The sequence below is a fragment of the Odocoileus virginianus genome, chromosome 27 (assembly GCF_023699985.2).
Source record: "Odocoileus virginianus isolate 20LAN1187 ecotype Illinois chromosome 27, Ovbor_1.2, whole genome shotgun sequence".
Taxonomy (NCBI): Eukaryota; Metazoa; Chordata; class Mammalia; order Artiodactyla; family Cervidae; genus Odocoileus; species Odocoileus virginianus.
The window spans coordinates 35,968,307-35,992,169 of NC_069700.1; the positions used below are offsets into that span (position 1 = coordinate 35,968,307).

Consider the following 23,863-nt stretch of genomic DNA (forward strand, 5'->3'; position numbering starts at 1 on the left):
GGAAGAGGCCTTAATGACCGTACCCCGCGTCCCCGCCACCCTCGCCTCCTCTCGGCATCCTCGCGGCTTTGCCCGCCCTGACTCCCCCCCAGACCTTCCTTGAGGCCCACCGCGTGCTGGGCGGTGGCGTTCTGACGGGGGCACCGCGAGCTCTCTGGGCGCCCGTGGCCCGGGAACCTTCGTCCCCCCATCTTCCTTTCCTGTTCCTCGCACCCCACCACTCCGCCTCCACCGGCACCCAGATGTCCTCACGCTGACCTGATCCCTGCCCCAGCTCGAGGAGGACAAGAAGGGCCCAGGCTCTGGGACTAGGGAGACGTAGGTTGCTTTGACAGAGCAGTTTCCCAGAGAAGCGGGTCGGGGTGCGGGGGCGTCTCCGGATAGCCCGCGAGGGAGATTGCCGACACAGGTGTCTTCGTCGAAGGCCAGCTAAGGCGCCAGCGGGAGAAGGGCCGTGCATGCTGGTACCTTATTTTCGAAGTTCTGGATTTCCCTTGTCCCGTCCAACCCCAAACCCAAATACATACTCTGGACAGAGAAGCATGCTTTTATGCAGGCCTCCCCGAGGGGCATTGCTGGAATATGAGGGGGCTTACATACTGGGGCCGGGAAGCACTACGGTTATATTGGAGCACACAGTTTCCGGGGACGTCGAACCGACCCTGGAATCTATAGCAGCCCTCTGACGGCAGGAAGACCAAGAGCGGGAAAGGGAGCCGCGGGCCCCACGTTGACCTCCAGGGGGCAGCATCGACCAGGGCCTGGAGCTCGGCCGCTCAGCCGTCGGCGGTCCGGGCGGCCGCGTCTGCTCCGGAAGGCAGTCCGGCCTCCCCGCGGCTCGCCGTGCGCGCTGAAGCAGCTGGGGGGCTTTTCCTTCAGTCCAAAGACACGCAGTCCCTGTGGCTTAGGTGGGTCCTTGTGATCCCCAGGCTGAAACGCATAACTTCTGGCTAGCGCCACCGCTCCTTAAACTTCTCCCTGACTTTTTCCCTTTTGCTAATAACAGACACACTGACCTCACAGACCCAGAAGCAGCAGGGATCACCACCTCAGACAGGGCTGTGTCAATATCCTCCTTTCCTTTGCTCATCTGTAAGACACATCTGTATCTGGCACGCTGGTCCCCATCCTTACCAGTGTCTACAGGAAGGACTTGGAGACGTACGTCCTTATGGCTTGCAACAGCCCCCCAGTGCTATTAAGGGTTTTCTGTCCTTTAAAGAAATGCCATTTCCCTCTATTTTTACACCTCTGTGTCCCGAGTTGCTTACTGATTTACTCTTGGCTGCACTGGGTCTCTGTTGCTTGGAGCCGGCTTCTCGATGCAGTGACTTCCCTTGTTGCTGAGCGAGGCCTCGGGGCTCAGGCTCAGTGGGTGTGGCTCATGGACCTAGTTGTCCCTCGCATGTGGAGTCTTCCCTGACCAGAGATCGAGCCCATGTCCCCGGCACTGGAAGGTGGATTCTTAACCACTGAAACCACTGGGGAAGTCCCTGAGTTTTTTTCAGCTGGGCTCTCTGGGAAACATTTATTCTGTGTCCAACAGCTCTGTCTCTGCCCAGAATGGAAGTGCCATCTCAGCATCAATTCCAGAGCCATTGAATGTGGACATGTACCCTGAGGACAAAAGAAAGGAAGTTCCTCCTTCCTTCCCAACCTATTAATATGGACCCACCCACCTTGCATTTAAGAAAGGTGGCTTTTCTGACTTTAGCAAATCAGGCATGAGGGGAAGCAGGCAAATTCCCTGGGTTCCAACACAGATTTAGGGTAAAGATCCAAGGAAAGAAGGAGAAAGCAAGATTGAGACAACTTTGAAATCAGCTCTCTCCACCCTGGAGAAAGTGGATACAGCAATTCATGTTGCATTTCAGTTTGCAGAGAGTTTTGGAAACAGTATTCATTAGGCCAAGGCATATGTATTTTTAAAACTGGGGAATAGTTGCTTTACAATATTGTGTTGGTTTTTGCTATACAACGAAGTGAATCAGCTGTGTGGGTACGTGTATCCCCTCCTGGGCCTCCCTGCCCACCGTCCACCCCTGCAGGTCATCTCAGAGCACCGAGCTGAGCTCCCTCTGCTATGTGGCAGGTTCCCACGAGCAGCTGTTTTACACACGGCAGTGAACATACATCAGTCCCAACCTCCCGCTTCGTCCCACCCTCCCCTTCACCCCCGTGTCCACATGTCCACTCTCTGTGTCTGTGTCTCCACTCCTGCCCTGCAAACAGGTTCACCTGTACCATTTTTTCTAGAGCCCACATATATGCATTAATACACACCGTTTGTTTTTCTGACTTACTTCACTCTGTATGACAGTCTCTAGGTCCATCCACATCTCTACGAATCACCCAATTTTGTTGCTTTTAATGGCTGAGTATAGGTACCGTATCTTCTTTACCCATTCATCTTGCTCCCTGTGTTCTCAGATAGCTCCCACAGATTCAGCTGAGAATAAGTCCCTGTAATCACAGAGCAGACGTGTCATCTCACTGAACTCACACCCCTGCCCCCAGAAGTCTTCCTGTGTTCTGTGCTGGACTAAGTAATGAACCCAACACACACAGCCACTCAGTCGTTTGAGCCTTCTGTGCCCCAAATTCCCTCTTGTGCCATGACTCCAGTCTGGAAGTCCTGGAGCTGAGGAAGTGGCTGTCAGAAGAGAAATATCACATTAACTCTAAGCGTGAGTGAAAGCCCCTTAGTCGTGTCCGACTCTTTGCAACCCCATGGACTATACAATCTATGGAATTCTCCAGGCCAGAATTCTGGAGTGGGTAGCCTTTCCTTTCTCCAGGGGATCTTCCCAACCCAAGGATTGAACCCAGGTCTCCCACATTGCAGATGGATTCTTTACTAGCTGAGCTATCAGGGAAGCCCTAACTCTAAGAAGTAAGAAGAAATTATTGAAGGGCCATTATAGAACTGAGAGAAAAGTGGAACAGGCAGGATTTGGGAAGGACCAAAGCCATGACAGTTCCAGGATTTAGGGACCAAGGGTCAGAAGGCTGGTGGGCAGGAAGCAATGTGCTCTCCTGACCTGACTTCCTTTCCACTCCAAGACATTACTGGCTCTAAGACAAGGCTCTTAGCCAGCATCCCAAAGAATCTGTGAATGAGGATGGGGCAGAGTATATTTTATTTCCACCAACCTCACAGTGAAATTCAGTATTTCTTCCAAGGCAGTTGTCAGTAGAAAATTTTAAAGTAATACTAAAATCGACTTTTTATGGTTACCACTCACCAGCAATAATACAACGATAGTGACAAAACATCCCTTCCCATGGTGCAGCCTCCTCCCAGTCCACCTGGCTTGGTATATCACCACACACAGGGGAATGAACCACTTTCAGTCACATAAACACACATAGTCTTTGGAGATTTCCCTTTCCCCTCAACTCTCCCTCTTTCCAGAGGTCTCCTCAACCTGATAGTCTGTAATCCCACCTGCTGCATGGGCAGTGCTTTGATGGCCATCCGGCCCCCTTCCATCAAGGGTTTGAATACAACAGCCAGCTTCCTCTGCATTGCTCAAGGACAGGAAGTCCATACCAGCTGCATGCCTATTGAAGAAAAGGAGCTTCCTACCTTGTCTGACCTCTGAATATTCTATTCAAAGGTGTTCTCTGATCTCCTTCAGCACCAGTGGAACAACCTCCAGATCCACTGGATGACATATATTTTTGATGATGACAACTCACTCCTGGTACATTCCGGATGGCCCATCACCTCTCAGGTCTCCGGTCCAATTGCTTTGTTGCAGAGACAGTTTCTACTTGTAGATTTTGTACTTCTTTTTTGAAGCACCATATCACTCCTCCTGCTGAAACTTTGCCACTTTGTGACTTATCGTTTCAGCTGAAACTTTGCCACTTTGTGATTTTTATTGAGATACGTATAGTTGGTTTGCCACGTTGTGTTAATTACCATGTTGGTTTACCATGTTGTGTGCAGCAAAGTGATTCAGTTACACACACATATATATATACATTCTTTTTCATATTATTTTCCATCATGGTTTATCACAGGATATTGAGTGTAGTTCCCTGTGCTATATAGTAAGACCTTGTTTATACATTCTATATATACCAGTTTGCATCTACTAACCCCAACCTCCCAGTCAGTCCCTCCCTGTAGCTTCTAATTTTATTTTCATCAAAGAGCTTTAATGCAAGATCCAAAGATTCCATCTTCAAATAACAGCATAGCCCGTCTCCTTTAAGATTTCTTTGGTTGTCTTTGTAAAAAAAAAAAAAACACAACAACTTGACCTTAAATTCTTCTGAGGATCTCTCAAAATAATGCAAAACTTGGATGTCAGCTGTGTAAATTCACACACTATAATGTCTGGAGGCAAGTCAGATATACCACACATTTGTATTTCTATCTTTATCAACATGAAACCATCTCGATTCTTTCTTTTATCTCCCCTCTTTTGGGGATCAGTGGGTTGGTTTGAGGTTTTTCTTTGCGGAAGTTCCTCTGCATCTCCAGCATTGACGTCTTGTGTTTTTGTGGTAGAGCTAGACACGATGTCATTAGAGATGCCATAATTGGCCTTATATGTAGCAGTGAAACCTTCTGTGGTCTTGGGGACCCAAGCCTTCCATCCAGACCCTGTGTGGGCAGTGTCCTCAGGCTGCTGGCCCCAAAGAGTCCATTTTTCCTACTGGAATCTTCTTGGGTGTCTTTGATCTTTAAGTCATTTTTGCATTTGCAGTCGCTCATCGAACTCCTTGTTTCCATCCAAGGGTTGCTATCCTACCTAGCACAGGGCAGGGGCCAGAAGAGCCAAGAGCCTGCTCCACCAGGCTTGGGAGCCACAACCAAGTTATCTGGGGCAACTGTTCAGACACTGTTCTCAGTATTTAACACTAAGTCATTGACGCACAGGTTGGCTCACCGCAACCCTGTGAGGTTGGAACTATTGTTATCCCCATTTTACAGATGCGAAAATGAGGGTCCAGAGGCCTTGACCAAAGTTGCATGGCAAGGCTGGGATTTGAATCAGGAGGTCTGCTCCGCATCCTGAACAACCACTTCTCACGGTTTCCCAGAGACTAATGGGATGATATCCAGCCTGTCTGCACGTTCCCTGATCCACCTACCCCACGGTGTTACTGTTTCCACAACACTCTGTGCTTTCTGGCTCTGACCTCCCCCCTGCCCCCTGACACGCTCTCTAATAAGCCGGGAGCCTCCCCCCTACCCCTCACTTCTCCTTGGAGTGCTCCCTTCACCTCCAGCCTTTCACTGAAATTGGACACTCCCTGGAAGGTACTGCCTCCTCTTGCAGGCTTCTACAATGAGAGATGTTTGTTTTCTTATCCGTGAGGGTCCGTTCTTCCCCCAGATGGCCGCATCCAGACCTTCATCATCCACGCCCCAGTGTCTAATATAAAATCACTCACTGCCTCTGAGGCCCCACTGTTGGACTCAATTGCCATCTTCCTTCCTTTTTGCTACTCTCTGCCTCACGGCCTCACTCAGGGGGACACTGGCACTTGCTAGACTGCGTCTTTCCATCTCATCATCCGAGGAGAGGACCCATTCCCCACCTAGCTCTCAGCACGTTGGTGACTTCATGACCTGGACCATCTCCACTCAACTCAGCCAGCTCTTCACACTGTCACACCCTGGTCCTTGTCACCTGAAGCAGCTCTTCCAGAATTACTCAGCTCCCATCTCCTAACCTTCCTCCCATCCGTCTCTACTCCTCTCAAGACCATTTTTCAGTCTCCTAGGACCTCCAGGTCAATGGAGCGTTCCTTCTTCCATCAGCCCTGCCTTATGCAGCTTCACCTCTGTGGTCCTTCATTCCATCAACTCTCTTGCCAGCATCCTGAACTCCCTCACGCTAGTGTATTTTCATCCCTCATACTTTTCAGGCAAAATCTCAACCCTGGGTGAGCCTAATGATCTCTTTTCTCCAAGCTTTTACCCTGCAAGTCAAGAAACGGAGGAAGTCTCCAGCCAGAAAATGGTGACCACTCCTCATTTGTGGTCCCTACGAGGCATTGCCTAGTGACCCAGCCACATCAGGCTGGTCCCTGACCACTTTTGCACTCCCTGAACCTGGAGCCTATGAGGTGCCTCTCTGTCTCTCACCTCATATTCATTTGATGATCTTGCTTTTACATCACAGAGAAAGTTGAAGCCATTAGAGGTGGACTCCTTCAACCACCTGTCACCAAATTCACAAGGGCCTGTGCTCATCTCTCCCTCTTCCTTCAGAAAAGAGTGACGGTTCTCCAACCTGGTGCATCAGAATTGCCTGGAGGGCATGTGAAAACATGTTTCCTGGATTCGGAATCCAGGGTGCTAACCACTACATGAGGGAATTTCACGATCCCTGAGGAGGAACATGGCCATCCAATCAAGGATGTGGTTCGAGAGACACCACTTCAAATGCTGGGAAAAAAGTGAGATAACACATGGAATTCCTGGTCCTATGAACAGAACAAAATGATTAGCAAGCAGAAATACCAATAAAATTATAGCAACAGAAATCGCTAACAATTCCTTTAGAAAATATCATTAAAATGCAGATTCTGGGCTTCTGACCTTTAAAAGTCTTTTAATAGATATGGACTGTTTGCAGATTTAAATGATTTTCTCTTAAAGTTGGCATTGCTTTTGTTATTATCCTAAAACTACACTCTGGTCCTTCTAACAATTATACACAAACACACACACACACACACACACACACACATACACACCTACAATGCTACATAAGGTGCATTCATATAGATATTTAAAAAGTCAATGCTACACTCTGGTCCTTCTAACAATTATATATATATACATACACACACATACACACCTACAATGCTACATAAGGTGCATTCATATAGATATTTAAAAAGTCAATAAGTATAAAAAAATACATGTTTTGAGATTGGTTCAAGATGGTGAAGTAGAAGGACGTGTGCTCATTACCTCTTGTGAGAGCACCAGAATTTCAACTAGCTGTTGAACAACTATCGAAAGGAGGACTCTGGAACCCACCTAAAAAGGTACCCCCATGTCCAAAGACAAAGGCAAAGCCACAAGGAGATGGTAGGAGGGGCACAATCATGATGAAATCAAATCCCATACCTGCTGGGTTGGTGGCCCACAAACTGGAGAACAAAAAGACCGAAGAAGTTCTCCCACTGTTGTGAAGGTTCTGAACCCCATGTCAGGCTTCCTAGCCTAGGGATCCAGCAAAGCGATTAGGAATCCCCAAGGAATCTGACTTTGAAGGCCAGAGGGATTTAATTGCAGGACTGAAGGAAACAGACTCCACTCTTGGAGGGCACAAACAAAATCTGGTGTGCACCAGGACCCGGGGAAAGAGCAGTGACTCCACAGGAGGTGGCTGAGCTTCCTGCTAGTGTTGAAGGGTCTCCTGTGGAAGCGTGGGCCAGCAGTGGGCTGCCTCAGGGATGGCAGCACTGCAGCGGCAGTCCTGGGGGTGTCCTTTGGCGTGAGCCCTCGTGGAGGCCACCATTAGCCCTACTTTGGAGCCTGTAGACTCCAGGGCTGGGTTACCTCAGGCCCAACAACTAATGAGAGAGTGAGCGCAGCCCTGCCCATTAGCAGACAATCAGGTTTTATTGTTTCACTGAGTAAAATGTTTAAGTTTTCCTGAGCACGGCCCTGCCCACCAGACCAAGACCCAGCTTTTCCCACTGCAGTCCCTCCCCTCAGGAAGCTTACACAAGCCTCTTAGCCTCCTACCAGAGGGCAGACAGAAGAAGCAAGAACTACAATCCTGCGCGGCCAAAATGAAAACCACAACCACAGAAAGTTAATCAAAATGGAAAGGTAGAGGATTATGAGGGGATAAGATAAAATCCAAGAAAAATAACTAAATGAAGTGGAGATAAGCAACCTTCCAGAAAAAGAATTCAGAATGATGATAGTGAAGATGATCCAGGATCTTGGAAAAAGAATGGAGAAGATGCAATAAACGTTTACCAAAGACCCAGAAGTGGGCTTCCCTGACAGCTCATTTGGTAAAGAATCTGCCTGCAATGCAAGAGACCCTGGTTCGATTCCTGGGTCAGGAAGATCCCCTGGAGAAGGGAAAAGCTACCCACTCCAGTATTCTGGCCTGGAGAATTCCAGGGACTGTATAATCCACGGGGTCACAAAGAGTCGGATACGACTGAGCAACTTTCACTTTCACTTTTCAAAGACCCAGAAGAACTAAAGAACAAAGAAACAGAGATGAACAATACACTAGAAGCAATCAATCACAGAATAACCAAGGCAGAAGAATGGATAAGTGAACTGGAAGACAGAATGGCTGAAATCACTGCTGCAAAACAGAATATAGAAAAAAGAATGAAAACAGCTCAAGGGACCTCTGAGACAACATTAAATGCACCAACATTCACATTATAGGGGTCCCAGAAGGAGAAGAGCGAGAGAAAGGGTCTGAGAAAATATTTAAAGAGATAATAGCTGAAAACTTCTGTAACATGGGAAAGGAAATAGTCAACCAAGTCCAGAAAGCACAGAGTCCCAGGCAGGATAAACCCAAGGAGGAACACACTGGGACATACAGTAATCAAACTGACAAAAATTTAAGACAAAGATAAAATATTAAAAGCAACAAGGGAAAATGACAACATACAAGGGAACTCCTATAAGATTATCAGCTGATTTCTCAATAGAAACTCTACTAGCCAGAAGTGAATGGTATGATATATTTAAACTGATTAAAAAGAAGAAGCTACAACCAAGAATACTCTACCCAGCAAGTCTCTTGTTCAGATTTGGTAGAGAAATCAAAAGCTTCACAGACAAGAAAAAGTTAAGGGAATTCAGCATCACCAAACCAGCTTTCCAACAAATGCTAAAGGAATTTCTCTAGGCAGGAAGTACAAGAGAAGAAAAAGACCTACAAAAAATAAACCCTAAAACAATTAGGAAAATGGTAATAGAATCATACATATCAATAACTACCTTAAATGTAAATGGATTAAATGCACCAACCAAAAGACATAGACTGGCTAAGTGGATGAGAACACGTGCATGTATGCACTTCTACTTAACATACTACTTAATCTCCCAAATGGTACATAATTATTTTATATTGTTAGGTTAATCATGTTCCCATTAACTTGATAGTTACAAACGTCAACTAGTTACAACTACCAACTTGATCGTTACAAGTTACAACTTAGTTGTAACTATAATTTTTTTTGTCTGGCTATTGATTGTGAAAAGGATAGCATCTTTTATTATTGTGATTATGTAGCTATTATTCATTTTAATACCATTATATCATGATTGGTCAGAAAATAATAGAATTCTATATCAGTAAAACTACCATTTAATATAAAAACCTGTAATCACTTTTTAAAATCCAGATGCATATTAAGCATCTTGGAATTTTTTGAAAAATACTAATGCCCAGATGTTGTTTTTTTCTCCAAAGCTCCAGATGTGAGTCTAATGAGCAGCCGTGTTTAAAAACAACCAGACTATATGATGATCTTTTACTTTTATCTAGTTTGTTTCACTTTTTCTATTTTGTATTCAGTGTTCCCATTTCTTTTAGTTTATGCTTTCCAGTTTCTTCATCTCTCTTTTTTTTTTGTTCTTAAGGCTTTATTGAGTGTAGTAGAAAAGCTTTTGTATACATATATATGGATAAATAGTATATAATATAATTTATATATTTTAGAAAACATGAATTTTTCTTAGCTAAAAAATCAACTACATTTTGGTTCCACTTGTTTGACTAAGTATGAATAGGATGCTAGATTTCTAATTTATATTCACTCAAAACTTTGATATAGTTCCATTTATTCTGGCATCTAGTATTACTGCTGAAAAGAAATGCAAGAAGGCAAAGTGGTTATCTGAGGAGGCTTTACAAATAGCTGAGGAAAGAGGAGAAGTGAAAAGCAAAGGAGAAAGGGAAAGATATACCCAACTGCATGCAGAGTTTCAGAGAATAGCAAGGAGAGATAAGAAGCCTTTCTTAAATGAAAAATGCAAAGAAGTAGAGGAAAATAATAGGATGGGAAAGACTAGAGATCTGTTCAAGAAACTTGGAGCTATCAAGGGAACGTTTCATATAAGAATGGGCACAATAAAGGACAGAAATGGTGAAAGGGAACATTACATACAGCATGGGCACAATAAAGAATAAACAGAAATGGTAAGGACCTAACAGAAGCAGAAGAGATTAAGAAAATGTGACAAGAAAATGCATAAGAACCATGCAGAAAAGCTCTTAATGACCCAGATAACCATGATGGTGTGATCACTCACCTACAGCCAGTCATCCTGAAGTGTGAAGTCAAGGGGCTTTAAGAAGCATTACTACCAAAGCTAGTGAAGGTGATAGAATTCCAGTTGAGCTTTTTAAAATCCTAAAGGATGATAGTGTTAAAGTGCTGCACTAAATATGCCAGCAAATTTGGAAAACCCAGCAGTGGCCACGGGACTGGAGAAGGTCAGTTTTCATTCAAATCCCAAAGAAGGGCAATACCAAAGAATGTTCAGCTACCATAAAATTGCACTCATTTTGCATGCTAATAAGTTTATGCTCAAAATCCTTCAAGCTAGGCTTCAGTAGTATGTGAATGGAGATATACAAGCAGTGTTGAGAAAAGGCACAGGAAGCAGAGATCAAATCGTCAACATTTGTTGGATCAGAGAGGAAGCAATGGAATTCCAGAAAGACATCTACTTCTGTTTTATCGACTACATTAAAACCATTGACTCTGTGGACCACAACAAACTGTGGCAAATTCTTAAAGAGATAGGAATACCAAATCACCTTACATGTCTCCTGAAAAGTCTGTATGCAGTTCAAGAAACAACAATTAGAATCTTACTTGGAACAACTGACTGGTTCAATTGGGAAAGGATAAAGACAGGCTGTATATCGTCAATCTGTTTATTTAACTTATATCCAGAGTATATAAATGTGTGAAATGCCTGGCTGGATGAAGCACAAACTGGAAACAAGATTGCTGGGAGAGAAATATCAACAACCTCATGATACCACTCTAATGGCAGAAAGTGAAGAGGAACTAAAAAGTCAAGAGATAACAGCGAAAGAGGAGAGTGAAAAAGCTGACTTAAAACTCAATGTGGGAAAAACTAAGATCATAGCATCTGGTCCCATCACTTCATGGCGAATAGAAGGGGAAAAAGTGGAAGCAGTGACAGATTTTATTTTCTTGGGCCCCAAAATCACTGTGGATGGGAATGCCACCATGAAAGTAAAAGGTGCTTGCTCCTTGGAAAAAAAAAAAACTATGACAACCCTGGACAACATATTAAAAAGCAGAAACATCTCTTTGCCAACGAAAGTCCCATATAGTCAAAGCTATGGTTTTTCCAGTAGTCATATACAGATGTGAGAGTTGGACCATGAAGAAGGCTGAGCACTGAAGAACTGATGCTTTCGAATTGTGGTGCTGGAGAAGACTCTTGAGAGTCCCTTGGACTGCAAGGAGATCAAACCAGTCAATCCTAAAGGAAATCAACTCTGAATATTCATTGGAAGGACTAATTGGGAAGCTCCAATACTTTGGCCACCTGATGCAAAGAGCCAACTCATTGGAAAAGACCCTGGTGCTGGGAAAGATTGAAGGCAAAAGGAGGAGGGTGGCAGAGGATGTGATGGTTAGATAGCATCACTGATTCAATGGACATGAATTTGAGTAAACTGCAGGAGATAGTGAAGGACAGGGAAGCCTGGCGTGCTGCAGTCCATGGGTCACAAAGAGTCAGACACGACTTAGCAACTGAACAACAGTGATGTTGTTTAAAATTAAAAACCAGGAAATTAACATGTAATACAGTATTGTTAAGTACAGTACAGATTTTGTTCAAATTTCACAAAATTTTATACTAGTGTCCATAATTTGTTTTCATACCTTAGACAAGATTCCACATTCTATTAATTGCATTGAGCAGCTTCAACTACATGCAACAAATTCTGTGAAATTCTCTTCTCATTTTTATTCTGTTTTGAATATTTTCTAATTTTTCTTGTTATAGCTTCTTAGATACACCCATCATTTAAAAGTGAACATTTAATTTCCAAGTAGGACTTTTAAAGTATCTTTGATATTAATTTCTCATTTTGTTATTAATTTTTCATTTAAATGATTTCTTCTCTGTAGTCACCTTCTGTGTTTTTCTGTCTTTTAACTTTATTAAGTCTTTTGATGGCTATGTCAAAGATCTCTCTGAGATTGCACTTGAAAATATGTGGGTTACTTTCAAATATCTTTTGATATTGATTTCCAACATAATTCCACAGTGTTAAGAGAACAGACTCTGTATAATTTCGGTATCTTTAGACCATGAAACTTTGCACCTTGTTTTATGTCTCTGGATATGTTCCAGTGTCTCTTCATTTATAGTCTATGGAAACTTGAATAGAATCTGTATCCTGGTGTTGTGTGAGAATTGTATACATCTTAAGTATGTTGAATTGGTTCATGGTGCTTTTCAGGTCTACTGTATCCTTCTACTTCTCTGTCTATTTATTCTATTTTTGAGAATTTGATATTGAAATGTCAACTAAAAATTCTTAATTTATCTACCTAAAAAATAAGCGTAATATATATTGAAACCATAACTTCCCTGGCTCAGCGTCTGCCTACAATGCAGGAGGCCTGTGTTTGATCCCTGGGTTTGATCCCTGGGTTGGGAAGATCCCCTGGAGAAGGAAATGGCAACCCTCTCCAGTACCCTTGCCTGGAAAATCCCATGGACAGAGGAGCCTGGTAGGCTACAGTCCGTGGGGTCACAAAGAGTCGGACACGACTGAGCGACTTCACTTTCACTTTATTGGAACAATATGTAACTTTGTTCTGTATTTTCCAAGTCTCCTGTAAATGTGTTATCATACCTTCATAATTTAGAAAAAGAAAAAAAAAATTCCTATTCAGTGTTGTGTGGGTGGGGCTAGAATTTTCATTTTGTAACTCGTTTCCAGGTGATGCTCCTGCCTGGGGACCCCACTTTGAGAACCACTGGAGCAGAGGCACTGACCTCCGCCTGCCCAAAGCCGGTCTCTCTCCCTGTGACTGCCCCTCGTTTCCTTGATTAACCCCACTTCCCCTCCTAAATCTTCAACCTCTCCCTCCCAAAATAAAACCCCCAAAGCCAAACCCTCCTCCACCTCATCTCCTCCTCTGACTGTTCCTGGTACATCATTCAGCCTCACTCTCACACTCACAGCACGTGTACCTTGATTGGATCCTGATTTGGAAAAGACATAGATAAAAGAAATTTCGGTTTTGTTTTTTTTTTTACTATATTCTATGTATCAGAATTTTAAGACAATGTATGCTGAAGCACTCACATGTGAAGTATCATTTCCTAAGTTTTCACATGGTTCAAGAACTATATCTAAATATGCAAATATTTGTATGTATGTATAAGGCTTCCCTGGTGACTTAGTGGTAGAGAACCCACCTGCAATGCAGGAGACACAGGTTCAGTCCCTGAGTTGGGAAGATCCCCTGGAGATGGGCATGGCAACCCACTCCAGTATTCTTCCTGGAGAATCCCATGGGCTAGAGTCCATAGCGTGGCAAAGGGTCAGACATGAGTGAAGCGAATGAACATGCACACACACGTATGTATAAATGATGACAGTTGTTAAACTGAGTGCAGTGGTGAATGTACAAAGGTACAAATTGTACTATAGTTTCAACATTTCCACATGCTTAATTGGAAAAGACCCTGATGCCAGGAAAGATGAGGGCAGGAAGAGAAGGGGACGACAGAGGATGAGCTGGTGGGATGGCATCACCAACTCAATGGACATGAGTTTGAGCAAGTTCCAGGAGATGGTGGCGGACAGGGAAGCCTGGAATGCTGCAGTCCATGGGGTTGCATGGTCAGACATGACTGAGCGGCTGAACTGAACACGTTTAAAATTTTTAATAAAAAGCTGGGGGGAAATTCTCTCTCTAGTCCCTCATGCCCACTCATTCCTTAACACTCTTGGGCTGGTGTCCGCCCTCTCAAGTCATGCAAGTGCGTTTTCTGTGAACCTCATGTCATTAGAAATCCATTTTTCAGTTGTCTTCTGCTTGACCTCTCACCAGTATTCAGCACTCTGGACCATTTCTTTTTTGAAACACAGTCTGGTCTTTCCTTGGCGCTCAGGACTGAGAGCTCTCCTGAGTTTCTCCTCTCCTCCTGGCTGCTCCTTGCACATTTCTGTGCTTATCCTGCTCTATTTGGCCATCCTAGAGATCCTCAAGGGTCCTGGACCCCTCCTCTTTTCATGCTACATTCTCCCTCCAGGAGATCCCATCACCACTGACCTTTGGTTTCAGTTGCTATCAGCTGATCACTCTCAAATGTATGTCTTTCCTCTGATCTCCAGACTTGTGGATCTGATTTCCTACCTGACAACCCTACGGAGATGTCTCAAAGGTCCCAGAAACTTAGCATAGTCAAAAGTGAATACATGAAAGTGAATTCGAAGTGAATATGAATATGATCACAAACAGTGTCAGCCTCAGATCTGGACCACAGAGGTCCTGCCCTGGTTCACAGACTTCAGAGAACCTCTGTCACATAACAGCGTTTATGAGACAAACCTGGGCACCTCTGTCACTTGGGATCCGGCCCTCAGCTCTGGCACAGCACAACCTGAAACCCCGAACATCTGCTCGTAATTAACACTCTTCTGGCCCCAGGGAAATGCTTCTGCAATCTCTTGCTCTATATCCTGGAAACAAAAGATGACTACAATCGATGCCTGTGAAAGGCTGAGGTTGAACCTCTGCTAGATTCCGAAGCACACCCTTCTGGAGGGTGGGGAGAATTTAATCAGCAACCCAATTAAGCAAACCCTCATTTTCCCATCGCCTCTGTTCCTCTGTATCTTTTTTCTTTCAAAATAATTTTTAAAAGCATTATAGTTACAGCCAAAATGCATCCCATTTCTCTCCTTCCTGGGTGGTAATTATCATTCTGAAGTCATTAGGATTTATTCCCATGCATATGTTGTACTCTAACAAATATGTTTGTTGCGAGTTTGGGGGAGAATGGATACATGTATATGCAGTGTCCTTTCACTGTCCACCTGAAACTATGACATTGTTAAACAGCTATACTCCAATAAAATAGAAAGTTAAAATGGTAAAAAAAAATTTTTTTCTTTAAATCTGGAAGAGAGCTTAAAAATCTCCCCTAAGTAAATCAATTTTAGAACTCATTGATAAGTAAATAAATAAAACATTAAAAGTATGCTTTTTTAAACATGTATCATTGTTAGTATATTTTGTTTATTTGGCTGTGCAGGGTGGGACTTAGTTTCAGCACTTGGGATCTTTTGCTGTGCTATGTGAAAGCTTGGTTGCAGCATATGGGATCTAGTTCTCTAACCAGGGATCAAACCTAGGCCCCCTGCAGTGGAAGCATGGAGTCTCAGCCCCTGACCACCAGGGAAGTCCCTGTTTTTGTATTTTTAAATGCATAAATGTCATACAACATCCACTTTATTATAAAAGAAATTGTAACAACCACTTTGGCAACTTTCCTTTACTCAAATATTGGTAAACATAGCTATAATTCATTTATTTTAACTGTTGTGTAGCAGTGCATTGTGAGAATAAACTGTACTTTATTTATGCATTCCTTTATCTTAAGGACAGATTAGATTGTTTCTATACTTTCTGGACAATCAAATGATACTGCCATGCCCATTCTTACCCTTGCCTCCTTGTGCACATGGAGAGATGTTTTTCTAGGGAATACATCTAGAAGCCAGGTCACTGGGTTTTAGGGTATGTGTATTTACAGCCTGAAATGTTGCCAAATTTCCCTTCAAATCTGCTTTAGTTGTTCACGCTTCGATCCAAAATGACTGAGTTCTTATTATCCCACACTTTTGTCAACACTTGGTGTTACCAGAGTTGTTTTAATGTTATTGCTATAGTGAAGAGGTAGACAGTTTGGGTTAAGGACTCCGAGCATCTTTTCATGTTTTTTGGCCATCTGGTCATTCTCTTTGCTCATCTGCCTGGTCACAACTTTTGCTCATTTCTCCCTGCCTTGTCCTTTTCTTGTTGATCTACAAGGGTTTTTTTCTTTTTCTGTTAAATTCCCCTTTCATTGATTTTGCTTGGTACAGAGGGAATTCTTTCAGCTTTTTTATTTTTTACCACATCGTGTGGTTTGCAAGGATCTTAGTTCCCCAACCAGGGACTGAACCCAGGCCCATGGCAGATAAAGTGGAGGTTCCTCACTGCTGGACTGCTAGGGAATTCCCTGCAAGAGTTCTTTGTAAATCCTGAATACTCATCCTTCACTGGTCATATAGATTGTAAATAGTCTCTAAGTTTGTGGCTTGTCTTTTTATTTGTAATGTTTTTTCTTGTCTCACTGAAGTTTAAAAATTTTTTAAAGTAGCATATGAAAAAAAAAAGTAGCATATGTGTCAGTCTTTTATTGCCTGTGCATTTTGGTCTTATTTAAGAAATCCTGCCCTATGCTGATATTGTCAATATATTCTCTTGTATTTTCTTCAAAGAATATCAAGTTTTATTTTTCACATATTTATTTTTGAATGTGTTGTAATGCAGGAATCTATTTTGTTTTTTATTGGGATAGCCAATTAACCCCAGACAAGTTAAGAAATAGTCCATCCTTTTCCACATGTCAGTGTTGTCATGTACCAAGTCCTCATATCTTTGAAGGTCTAATTTGTCCATATGCCAGGACGACACTACTTTAAATCACACCAGCGTTATGGGGACTTTCCTAGTGGTCCAGGGGCTAAGACTCTATGCCCCCAATACTGGGGGCCCAAGTTCGATCACTGGTCAAGGAACTAGATCCCATATCCCACAGCTAAAAGTTCCTGCATCCCACAATTAAGACCCAGTGCAGTCAAATAAATAAACAAATATATTAACAAAAATCACTCTAGTTTTAAAGCTGTGATACATGGTGAGGCAAACAGTCAAGTATTCTTCCACTTCAAACTTGTTTTGACTCTTTTTTGGCCATTTACCCTTCTACAAGAATTTTAAGAACAGCTTGTTAAGTAAAATATCTATCTAGTACAAATAGAACTGTACTAGATTTACAGACCTGAGGAAAACGATCAATTTTATATTGAAGTTTCCTCTTCATGAGCATGGCATACTTTTTTGGGGTTTTTTATTTTTGGTCTTATTTTCATGTTCTCCAAAAGAATTTTATAATTTTCTTCATAAAGATCATGCACATATCTTGTTATATTTATTCCAAAGTATCATAAATGTTGTTGCTACTGCAAATGCTATTTCCTTAAAACACAGTATAAGCATATTGATGTTTGACTATTCATTTTGCCTCCAGAAAGCGATGTGTTAGTTTCGTTTGAGGGTTCTCATAAGTTTTCTTTGTGAATAGGCAATCATCTGTGTTAGCTATCTGTGATGACTTTCTTTTTTTTTTCTTATTGTGTCAGTTCAGACCCCCCAACTCACCAGCACAAGTTGAGTAAAAACTAGTATCCATGCATTAATGTTGGAAGCTATTTTCTATTCCTAGTTGCTAGATTTATTTTTAAAAATCATTAGTGTTAAACATTTTCCCATGCCTTCTCTGTACCTATTGAGATAATCATATTTTTTCCTTTTAATAAATCAATATTGTAAATATCATTAACAGATTTTTAAGCAGACCATCCTTGTACTCCTGGAATAAACACTGTTTCATCACATATACACACATGCATATATACATGTACTTGCATAAACGCCGCTGGACTCGGTATGCTAATATTTTATTTAGGATTTTCACTCCTATAAGTTCAGTTAGTCCTCTTTTTCCATTATTTAAGACAGTCTATGTAAATAAATACACAGTTCCTTCAAGAGTTAGCAGAATTAAAAAAAAAGAGTTAGCAGAATAATACACCTATACAAACCATTTGGATAGTGTGTGTGTGTGTGTGTGTGTGTGTGCACGCGCGCACACTTGTGAGTGTGTGTATACGTAAAATTTCCCATTCAGTTTATTAGGATTTATAGATCTGTCAGGCTTTCTATTTCTTCTTGGGTCAACTTTGGCTGCCTTTCATCTAATTTCCCCACCTCTTCAGGATCAAGACCCCATCCGTCCCTGGGGGGCTGATAAACAGCCCTTAGTTAGCAGAACCAGTTCCTTCCCTGTCCACTCCTAGTAACTGTAGCCACAGGCAGCTCATTGTCTGGTTTTGAGTTTCCTCTTTGTTTCCAGACCAACGATTTTACTTTCTTTTTGAGAACTCGGTCATACATTTAATTTTTTTTTTTTTTTTTTTACTGTTTATCCAGATTTCTAGGTGATGGTGCTTTCAGATTTTCCAATTTCTCCATTTTGCTTGATTCTGATGTTGTTCCCATTTTACAGATAGGAAAGCTAGGGTTCAAAGTGGTTTAAAAGTCAGCTGAAGGTCACATCACTAATTCTTTTACCTAGTTATTGAACCCAGATTTCTGGTTCTGAATCCTCTGCTGTTGCCACATTATCCTGAAGCCAACCAGGCAAAACCAGGAAGGAGCATTAGAAAGTCAAAGTGGTGGTGGGGTGGGAGAGAGGCTGAAGCGGGCAAGAATATATGTATACATACAGCCCATGGAAGTGCAGAGCAGGCTACGACTGAGTGAGCATACACACACACACACACACAGCTGACTGATTCACTTTGTCGTGCAGTAGAAACAAACACAACACTATAAAGCAATCATACTCCAATAATGATTTTTTTTTTTTTTTTTAAGTCAGAGGAGGAAGGGATCTCACCGGCAAGGTGGAGAAGGCTGGAACCGGTACACTAAGGTGGAGATGGATGATGCCAGGAAACATGCAAGAAGGAACGGTGTTGGGGAAATGATACATGAGACATCTGGGCTGCAGCTGCTGGAGAATCACTGCCTCAGTCCATTCTGAGATCCTGAAATATGTATCCCCCTGCCCCACATGCAGGCGCGCAGGCATCCTTCCAACCAGCATTTCAACTCGGTATTCACGGAGTGTCCAGTTCTGGGTCCCAGGAAAGCTGAGAGGGAGCAGGCGCAGTCACGGCTTCTGCACTCAGGGAGCTTAAGTTCCAGGGGAGCCAGACTCCAGTCAAATAATTCCTCCAAAACGGAGACCTGCAACCTCGCCCAGCGCCTTGGAGGAGGCACGTGCCTCGCTCAGAAGAGGGGAATTTGACCCAAAAGGAGGGTCTGGGTACCTTCCCTGAGGTTATGGTAAAGGTAAAGGGGCGGAGACTTAAGAATAAACAGGAGCTAACTTAAAAGAGAAATTGAAGGAGACTTTCAGGCAGAGGGTCCAGGCAGCGGGAGAAAGCAGGATGCGCCAGAGTGGAGCGCTAGGGAGTGAAGGGGTGTTGAGTGGAGGCTGGCGGGGCAGACCTCCCAGAGCCTTAGAGGCCAGGTTAACGACTTGGGTCTTTAACCTAAGGTCAGTGGGAAACAATTGACTGCTTCAGCAAGGTGCCCCAAACCATCAGATTTGCATTTCAGAAAGGTCTGTCTTACACAGCCCTCTGCTTGTTTATTGAAGGCCTTTCCCAGCCTCTCCAGCGCTCTCCATGATTCAAAGAGCCAGACGGTCCAGGCGGCGGCTGGATCAGGGAGGGGGAGGGATGGAGAGTGAACAGACTTGAGAGATATTATAATGGCTACCCCGATAGGACTCAGTACTGAATGCTAGATTCAATACTGAGATAGTCACCATGAACACCTGAGATCACATCCTTTGAAGGCAGGGGCCACATCACACACCTGTCTGTGGTACCCAGGTCCTAGAACACTCGTGACATGTGGTGGACTCAACACATATTTCCTGAAATGGTGAAACTGACCAGCAGCCTCTCAGGTGATCCTTTCACCGATAAGGTTCTTTAATCAGCCTCTCTGATCCATCACTGGGAGAAATCTGCCAAGTTCTAAAGAGTATTCTTTATAAAGGGGAAGTTAATACAAGAAGGAAGGTCTACCTTATCCTTGAACATGAACAGTAACAATAAATTTACTGAAGGTGCCACCCAAGGGGTAACTCCCCCAGCAGAAACTTTTACAGGGGTCAGTGATGACGCGGCTTCCCTGGTGGTCTAGAGGTTAGGAATCCACCTGCTAATGCAGGGGTCACAGGTTCAATCCCTGGTCCGAGAAGATCCCACATACCTCAGAGTAACTAAGCCCACGTGCCACGACTACTGATCCAGCACTTTAGAGCCTGGACTACTGAAGCCGCAACTACTGAAGCCCTCTAGCCTAGAGCCTGCGCTTGGAAATGAGAGGTCACCGCAGTGTGCTCCGCCGCTGGGATAGCCCTTGATCGCCGCAACTAGAGAAAACCCGAGCGCAGCAACGAAGACCCAGCATGGCCAAAAGTAAATAAACAAATCTTAAAAAAAAAAAAAAGTCAGTGATGACGGTGCCCTTCTCGGGGCTAGGCTGGGCCCAAGGGTGCCCACCTTGAGGGATGCTCCTGGGACTCCCTGCTGAATCTTGTTCAAAACCAGTTTCCCAGCACATGAACAAGACAGTAAGCGAGCAGTCTTGTGGAAGAAGTACAAATGCCAGGACGTGCTTGCATAGGCCAGGGGTCTCTTGCCTGTCTTCTTCACAGCCCTGTTCTACTTCTTCCACATCCAGAACCTCCCACTTTGTCCTCCAGCCTCCCTTGGCTCCTTCTTCTGGTCTACATCTCCTCCATTTCCCTGCCTCCTCCCTGCCTATATGCCTGTTTTCTCCTTTCAATAAGAAGCTCCTGGTGCTGCTGGAAAGAGCAGCATCCGTCTGGGCTTTATTCTTAGCAAGAAGTGCAGTGAAGCTCATAGAAAACCGTGACACGGCCTGGGGGGCCAGAAGCGGGCACAGGCAGATGGCCTCGTCCGATGGGGTGCTGGGTGGAGCTTTAGCACCCGGGGCAAGAAGCACCCAGCGGCTCTGGGGGGAGTGATGGGGCTGGGTGGGATTATTTTGGGCAACAAGGATTTTGATGGTGGGGGTTGTCATGGAGATCTCTGGGGATTCAGTTGTCTCTGTAAGGTGATGCTTTCAAAAAAATCACAGGGAATCAAATCCATCTGAGATGGCAGCAGGTCCCAGCCAGCCTGGTTAAACTTCTCAGATGGAGGATGGGAGACTGAAAGTACAGATTCCTTCCTAAGAAAAACTCTTTTCCCAGGGGATTAGATTGTGAACTAGAAGGGAGGAGGACCGGGCCGCTGCAGTTCTGAGTCAGTCCTGGTGAGACACTGACCAGCTGATGTGGTGCTCTGGCCAGAATGGGTGCGGGAGGGGGGAGCCGTGCTCCACTATGCCTTGCACAAGGGGGCAGCCTCTCCGACTTGGGGGGGGGTCTGTCCCCAGGGCTGCCCTCCTTCCCACCTGGCATGCATGGTCGTCAAGGCAGAAGGGTGTTTGAAGCGAAGCCACAGCTGTGGAGGCCGGAGCCGCAGGGCCTGTCCCCTGTGGGGGGGGGCAGGTGGACCCCCACACCGGGGTCGGGGAAAGGGCCGCTCGCTCACAGGCACGAGGCAGCGCTGGCAGCGCTGGGGGCAAGCGAAGAGGAGGTCCACAGGCCAGGCCTGGCCAGGGCCTCGTGGTGGGGCAGGGTCAGCTGCGACAGCTGAGGGCTCAGGGGGGTGACAGCAGATGGGGGGCGGTGTCTGTCCTGCCGCCTCCTCCTCCTCTGCCTGGGCCCCCCTGCCTGTGGGGGAGGGGGGTGAAGGTGAGAGCAGCCAGCGTGGAGGGGGGAGGTGGGGGGGAGGAGGGTGAGGAGGGGGGGTGAGGGGGGGAGGTGGGGGGGAGGGGGCAGAGGGACAGAGGTGGTACAGGCAGGCTGAGCCCCTCCCCCTGCCGAATGGGTGGCCGAGGGCCTCCGTGACTCCTGCCTTCTCCTCGAGAAGCAGGGTTCCTGTGAGGAGTTTGCCACAGTTTGGGGGACAGCCAGGCAACCCCAGAGGCCTCAGGGTTAGGCCTCAGCTGGGCAGGGGTCTCCTGCAACCCTGGGCTCGGGGGCTCAGCTTCTGCACGTAGTCACATAACCTGCTATGGTCTGGGAACCAAGAAGCCTGGAAGCAATAAAATGAGAGGAAGAGGAGGAGGGAAAGAGGCTCCCCTTGCTCCTCCGGTCCCCAGTGCCCCTCCCTGGAGGCACCTCCTCGGTGAAGCTCTCCGTACCCACCCTGTGGTTTCCAGCTCTCCTTCATCATCCGCACCACGTCTGAGACCCCTCCTGCAGGACCACTTGTCATTCATCCTCTGAGGACCAGAGCGATCTACCGCAGGGGTTCTGTACCCCACACATACACCTGTGCACATCAGACGGGACAGGTAGAGTTCCTCCTTGTGCACATGCGGGGCCCACCTCACAAGGCCCTCTCTGAAGCAAGGCTGCGTGGTTGGTAAGCAGCCGTCAGAGATCTGCACCACATTGTCATTCGCCTCCTTTCCTCTGCATCTTGTCCTTCAACAGAACAGTCGCGCTCCCTTTGTACAGCTTGTGTCTCTCACTGGCCTCGCCCACAGGTGCGGGCCAAACCGGCAGAGGTGGAAGGACGCGGGGCACTCACCCAGGGGGTGGGAGGGACGGAGGGACGGAGCTGGCGCCTCCTGCACCCCATTGGCCCGCACTGGGGAAGAGGGGCATCGGGTCACGGCCGGGAGTCACTTTTTCTTTGTTGTGGGCAAGGAAGATGTCCCTGGGGCGACAGCTCTGCCCGTCACTCACCCAGAGCCATCACAGAAAATGCAGGCCTGTGAAGCTGAGCGTCTCAGGGCGGAGGAGGGCAGGAGGGCGGGGAGGGGAGCGGGAGAGGCAGAGGGCGATGGTGGGGCGGTGCGGCCTGGGGCCGTAGGAGGGAAGGGCCGGGGCAGCTCTTGGGGGCTCCAGGGTGAAGCCAGAGGGTGGGGAGCAGGCTGCCGGGCTGGCTGGGGTAGCGGGGGGGTGGGAGGGGTCGCTCCAGGCAGCCCCTGGAACCAAAAAGAAGCCGGCTTCATTCCGGATTCTTCAGCTCCCACCTCGGTTCTCCCTCGACTCCTCCCTATCGGTTTCTCTCCTTTGAAACCCGGGAGAGATGCTCACCTTCCCCTCGCCCTCACATCCCGGGGGCGTCTCCCCCCAGGATGCCTCAAGTAGGAGAGAAAGGGAGCCAGGACGGAGGCTTCAGGAAAGGGAAGGGGCTCCTCCACGGGTGAGGGAAGCGGGTGTTGTGCGTTTCTGCAGGGTGGGCGCCCGGTCACCGGGGCTGCAAAGGATTCCCCGTGTCCGCCGCAGAGGGTGGTGGGCTCGAGAGGGCGGCAGTGAGAAATGCTAAGCGTGCAGTGGGGTGCCCTTCGGGTCGGCAGGTCAGACCCCTCCGCTAGGAGGGCCGAGGCTGAGCCAGCCGCAGGAGTTTGGGGGCGCAAAGGGCGACGGAAACAGGAAGTGTGAGGGGGCAGAGAGGCCCTCCTGGAGAGGGACCCCTCCGCAGCCCCGCTCTCGAGGTGGGCGGGCAGCGAGGGCTTCACCGAACACCCCCAGCCCTCTGCTCTCAGCCGCCTCCAGGAACTACAATCCTGGGGCCCTTTCCTCCGCTGGGCCGCGCGGCTCGGCGGATACTGGCTAGCTAGCTCCCGGGGACTGTGGTCCCGGCCCTGCTGTCTGTAGGAGGCTGTAGGGTGGGGAGGAGGGGTCGCAGCCCTCCTCACCTCCGGGCCTTTTCTCTCCAGCTTTAGGAACCAGCTCCTCTGGCACGGTCAAGGAATCATCCCCCCTTCCAAACATCAGGGCCCTCCATGTCTAGACACACCTTCAAGCTACTTTCCCTGTGGTGGTACCAACACTCCTGATCCCAGCCTGGGCATTCAGGTCACAGGGGCAAGCTTGGGAACTGACTTC

The 23,863-nt window shown here is 46.1% G+C and overlaps 1 pseudogene; it reads right to left on the minus strand.

Moving 5' to 3' along the window:
- Window positions 1-3,471: 3,471 nt before the first annotated feature.
- LOC110130158 (17S U2 SnRNP complex component HTATSF1-like) lies at window positions 3,472-23,749 on the minus strand (annotated as a pseudogene).
- Window positions 23,750-23,863: the final 114 nt, after the last annotated feature.